Source organism: Lipotes vexillifer, unplaced genomic scaffold, assembly GCF_000442215.2.
Source record: "Lipotes vexillifer unplaced genomic scaffold, Lipotes_vexillifer_v1.1 scaffold90, whole genome shotgun sequence".
Lineage (NCBI taxonomy): Eukaryota > Metazoa > Chordata > Mammalia > Artiodactyla > Lipotidae > Lipotes > Lipotes vexillifer.
Genome location: NW_006782310.1, coordinates 3,970,239 through 3,976,238, shown reverse-complemented (window position 1 = coordinate 3,976,238; position 6,000 = coordinate 3,970,239). Strand labels below are relative to the sequence as shown.

The 6,000-nt window shown below is 38.3% G+C and overlaps 1 protein-coding gene across 3 annotated transcripts in view; it reads right to left on the bottom strand.

Annotated features, from left to right (window-relative positions):
* Window positions 1-6,000, bottom strand: part of MAPRE2 (microtubule associated protein RP/EB family member 2) — a 162,935-nt gene that overhangs the window by 30,467 nt on the left and 126,468 nt on the right. The gene's annotated exons all lie outside the window — the stretch shown is intronic.

Sequence of the window (6,000 nt, the reverse complement as noted above, 5' to 3'; positions counted from 1 at the left end):
AAACCCCCCCCTGCCAATGCAGGTGACACAGGTTCAAGCCCTGGTCCAGGAAGATCCCACATGCCGCGGAGCAACTAAGCCTGTGCCTCACAACTGCTGAGCCCGTGCTCTAGAGCCTGCGATCCACAACTACTGAAGCCTGCGCGCCTAGAGCCCGTGCTCTGCAACAAGAGAAGCCACCACAGTGAGAGGCCCGTGCACTGCAACGAAGAGTAGCCCCCGCTCACTGCAACTAGAGAAAGCCCACACACAGTAATGAAGACCCAACAGCCATAAATAAATAATAAAATTTAAAAGAAAGTGTACTTTGATGCACAGAAGTTAAAAAAAAAAAAAGAATGAAGGTGAAATAAAGACATTCATAGAAAAAGGAAAACTAAAAGAATTTGTTGCCATTGCACCTGCTCTACAAGAAATGCTGAAGAAAGTTATTCAGTCTCAAGAGAAATTAAATTAGTAGGGAACTCATGTTCAGGAATGAATGAAGAACACTGGAAATGGTAAAAATATGAAAAATAAATAAGTTTTTTCTCTTAATATCTTTAAAATTCATATGACTATTTAAAGCAGCATTGCCTAATAGAAATATAATGGGAACCATGTAAGTAAACATTTTCTAGTAGCCACATTAAAAAAAAATCTTGAGATTAATTTTAATATACATATGCAAAATGTATACAATATATGCAAATTATAATTTCTATGTGTAATCAATATAAAAATTAACTAGTTTTATATTTTTTCCCATACCAAGTCTTCTAAATTCAGCATGCATTGTATACCTGCAGCACATTTCAATGCAGAATAAGCATATTTCAAGTGCTCAAAAGCCACAATATCAGACAGTGTTGATTTAAAACAAAAGTTATAACACTGTCTTGTGGGGTTTATAATGTAATACATATGACAGCCAAAACAAAGGACAGTGGAGGGAAGGGTTGCCAGGGTTCCACATTTTACATGAAATATTAAGTACACTGTGAAAAGGTAAGAATATATACGGTAATCGTTAGAACAGCCACTGAAAAAAATTAATGCAAAGCGGTACCGTTAAAAAGGCAATGGCTAAATTAAGATGGAATGCTAAAAAATATTTTTAAAATTCAGAAGACAACAGGAAAAGAGAAACAGAGAAACAAAAAACAAAGGGGACAAGCAGAAAACAAATGATAGATCTAAATCCAACCAAATCAATAATTACATCAACAATGGACTGTACGCTCCAATGTCCAGAGATTATCAGAATGAATAAAAAATGCAAGACCCAACTGCATGCTGTTTATAAGAGACACACTTTAAATATAAAGACAAAGATAGGTGGAAATTTACCTATTATGGAGAAAGATACACCACGCAAACAGTAAGCATAAGAAAGCTGGAGTGGCTATATTAATAATTAGATAAAATAGACTTCAAGACAAAGAGTATTACCAAAGATAAAGAGGGAAGCCTCATAAAATACAAAGGTCAATCCATCAGCATGACTCAACGATCAGAAATATCTATGTATCTAACAACAGAACCCTAAATACAGGAAACAAAAATTGAGAGAATTAAAGGGACAAACTGGTAATTCCACAATAAATGTTAACACTCTCTTTGCAGCAATTGTTAGAACAAGACAACAACAACAAATCAGTAAAGACATAGATGATCTGAATAACACCATCCACTACCTTGATACTGATATTTCTAAAACACCATACGACCAACAACTGCAGAATGCATATTCTTTTCAAGTGACACTGACCAAGGGAGACCACATTCTGGGTCAGAAAATCAAGATCAGAACAAGGATAAAAAAAACCCCTGTAAACTGCTACATTGCATTGCTTCTCCTAAAAAAAAAACCCCAAAACCCCCAAACCTTTGGGGAAAGTAAAAGCAACTCTTCTTCCTGCAAAGGTGATAGGCGATGCTTCCTTAGATTACAGGTACTCAAAGAATATGCAAACACTGGTAAGCAAATAAAATCAATAAACATAATCACTTTGTTAAGGTTGTATGAACAGCATTAGAGAACCCCAAATTAAAGATAATTAAGAGTGAGAGTATTCAAATACTCAATACAGTTTTTGAAAGTCGCTGTCAGGATTTATTTAAATCTCCATTTAGGAATTTAATTATGATCATTCAAATGTTTATTCTATTCAATTCTACTTCTTAGCTTGCTTCCTTTTTGAAATCATTTTTCTAGTATTTCTACTAATCTTATTTTGAGGCTGCAATGCCTAAAGCAAAGTCCCTAAGGAAAAGAGAAAGCTCAGAATCAATTTCCATAGCAACTCTAAATCCATCACACTATATTTGTATATGGGAGTTTGATTTCAATGCATTAATATATGTGGATTTGCAACATGTCTAAGCTGTGGTTGCTATAGGAACCACAACCTCAAATTTCGTTTTAAGTTTAGTTAAGTGCTCACACATAAAAACTGATCCCGCTGACAGCTATCTCGAGTTGCAGATATGGCTCACAGCAATAAATTTATAAACATCATGACTCACGATGACATATGCACTTAATAGATATCTGTCATTATAAAAATGTGTATTTTAACATATGCTCCTTGTTGGTAGATCAAAAGCAATTCAAGATGCAATTCCTCAGGATGTAGATAGAATAAGACTTGCCAGGCAGCCATCCACCCTTAGCGACAGCCTCTGCTCATGCTGAAGCTTGTTACGGCCCAGGTAAGTCACCCAAATACACACAGACACCAACGGGTTCTATGGCTTCTCTGAACCCACGGAATACTGGTGTCTATACTGAAACGGCAGAAAAATCTAGCACGTTTTATAGTCAGGACATGCAAATTACTTTTAATATTAGTTTAAGGATATATTTGGAGAGAGGTAAAGCCACTGCAAAACGAACCAAATATCCCAAAGCCAAAATGAAAAACTAATTAAAGACCATCTCCTGTTTTCGATTACACCAGACGTTGCTTGTTTCCACTAATACAGATGATTAAGAAACGACCAAGGCCTAGAGATGGGCACAGAAATTACTGCTGAATGCTACTGACCTGGCATCACTGGGAGATGACTGGCATAGATATGTGAATTTCCCAGACAGCTGACCCTCACCTCATCAAGCACTTTAATTTGTCTTAAATTTTGGATGGACACAATCAGACTTATGTACGACGAGGATGGTCTCGAATGGTTTCAGACCAGAGGCAGAGAGGCTAGTTTAGAGACTGTAAAATAGTTCATGGGAGAGATGATTATAAATAGAAAATTAAAATCTTAAAAATTAGAAGGGAACTCTGAGTGGATCGATTAGTACATGCTGGTGTCATACAGATCTTGAGGGCTACTGAGAGACACGGAGCTCTTTGATTCAGCAATAGAGATCTCAGGCTGCTGGACTATTTATAAGGTTTCATTAAGATTTTTTGGCTCTTCTTTTACTGATGTTCACACTTTGTAGTGCTATCAGTATACTCCTTGCCCTATAAGATACACGCTGAGAAACCATATCCCCATGTTTGTTATAATTATATCCAAGTAAAGAAAGAGCAAATAAAGGGGGGTCGAGAAGTACAAATTTCCAGTTATACAATAAATAAGTCATGCGGGTGTAAAGTACAGCATGGGGAATATAGTCAATAATATCGTTATTAACTTTGTATGGTACAGATGGTAACTAGAATCATTGTGGTGATCATTTTGCAATGTGTACAAATGCCAAATCGCTACGTTGTACACCTGAAACTAATATAATGTGGTGTAGATGTCAATTTAATTGACATTTAATTAGATGTCAATTTTAAAAATAAATAAATATATATAAAAGAAAGAGCAAATAGACTCTGGGTAAGTATTCTAGGAACTCTCCCTTGTGGAAAGAGTAAAGTGTATGAATTTTATAGCACAGATTTTACAACACCTATTCTGACTTTTAGAAGACGTTTTGGCTTACACTTTCTTGGCTGTTTTCCCAAGAGTTGGATACATGACCTCTAGAAAAAAAATGAGGTCTCATTGTATTTATAGGAGCCTTTCTCCTACTATAGCTTTTAAAACAATGTTCTACATGTGATGTATACCTTGCTATAATTTTTTCAGTATAGTTTTACTACCCCACCATGTCCAAGAGTCAGAACATGTCTCATAAAAAACCGTATGACTGGTCTGACTTCTGGAAATAGCCTTCCTCCTTGATTAAGACCAATGAGGTAAACATGGTTGAGGTATCAGGAACACAAGCCTTGGCAATACTGTCTTCCAGAACATTAAAAACCAAATTTATGATCTGCTGACTTTAATGTGTTTCCTGAGCTTTGTCACCAGAGAAGTTAAGCTCTGGAAACAACGTATTTCTTTTCCAGGTTCATGGACATTCTTTCTATCAAAATGGCACAAGTTTCTCTGTGGCTTTTGTGAAAGACAGATGAGGGAACTCCTTGAAAATGAGGCCAAGGCAGTATAATGACAGTTCTGTTTGGGGGCGGGGTGGGGTTAGAATGGTTGGTGCCAGTTTAAGGACACGTTATGACTGCAGAAGAAAAATGTTCTGAGGCCTGTCCGGTTCCACTGCTGAAAACTTGAAAAAGCAGCAGCTGAGTTTCAAGATGAATCTGTACCTCATTAGCAGCTGCAGAAAAAGAGCTTGCGGTGAGAGCTACCAGCTGCTCTTGGTTTTCGTACCTCCTTGTCCCCCAACTCCATCTGCCTGTGTCTCCCCAGCTCTGAAGGAGACACACCACTCCCCTTCTCTATCCTGGTCCTAGAATAATGACACTTTCCGACAAAAGCTGAAGGCCTGTTTGAACTGCCATAAACTTTTGTTCCCCAAACTCCCTGTGGCTTCATTTTCACCCAAACTCTTCCCAGCACTTCTGTTCTGAGGAAGGTAAACATTCCCTTTCCTCGCCAAACCTCTTTCGATGCCCTTGACCCCATTTTTTCCCTCCAGCCTCAGGGTCATTGTTCCACCAGTTTCCCCTCCTTTTCCCTATTATTCCTTCTCACGGACCTTTCTCCCATCTTACAAACCTGCTCCTTGTGCCGTGTCCTAAAAGCAAACAAAATCAAATCGAGGACAATACCATTCTCTCCCCAATCTTACTTCCTAAAGCAACTGTCAGCTTCTTCCCCGACACCAGCAAAATGTTTTTATTTCCTCCACTTATTCTCCTGATTTGGTGAAGGTAGAATCTCCTCTCACATCACTTTCACGTTTGTGTGTCATGCCCTTGTTAATAAGCCGCTGCGATCTAGGTGTATGGATTCAGCATTTCTACAGACCAATTCTCTAAAGAACTATTAATCACCTCCCAGGAGCCAGATTTCTTTCTTTGGCCTATTTTCAGGCTTCATCCTATCTGATCTCTCCAACAATTAATACTCAGCGCTGCTGGTGATCCCTCTTTCTAAAAATGTCCTACTGTTTGTTCTCTGATGTTGAGCTGGTTTTTCCCCTGATGTTCCTCCTTTTCTCAGCTTCCTCTTTTTCCTCTTGCCCCTTAAATGTATGTATTCCCAAAGATCTGTACTTCGTTTATTTTGTTTAAGCTTATTTATTCTATGGCTTTGAAGTTGGATTTTTATGCTGTCTCAGTTTCCTTTCTCCAATTCTTCAGCCCCCTCCTGGACCCATCATTCCACTGAGTGACCCCAAAGGACCCTTCCAGTCCTCGTTGTACTTGACTCCTCAGCAGATTTAGACACTGGTGACCGTTCTGCTCCCTTCCTTCTATTTACCTGACACGTTATTCCTTCATTTCTTTCAATCTTTCTGGTGTCTTCCCTGCTCCTACGTAAGCCCTTCCTTTTCTACCCAAACATTAAATGTTCGAGTTCCTCAGGGACTCTCCCCTTCTCACTGGGGACTCACTTCCAGCTTCAATTACCTGGATATGGAAGACTCACCAATGTTTACCTCTAGCCGACACTTCCTTGAGTTCCAGACACATGTCCACACAGTTTAGTATTAGTCTTGTTATAATCATTTCTAATAATTCTCATTGGAAGTTGGGCATAAATAAGGAA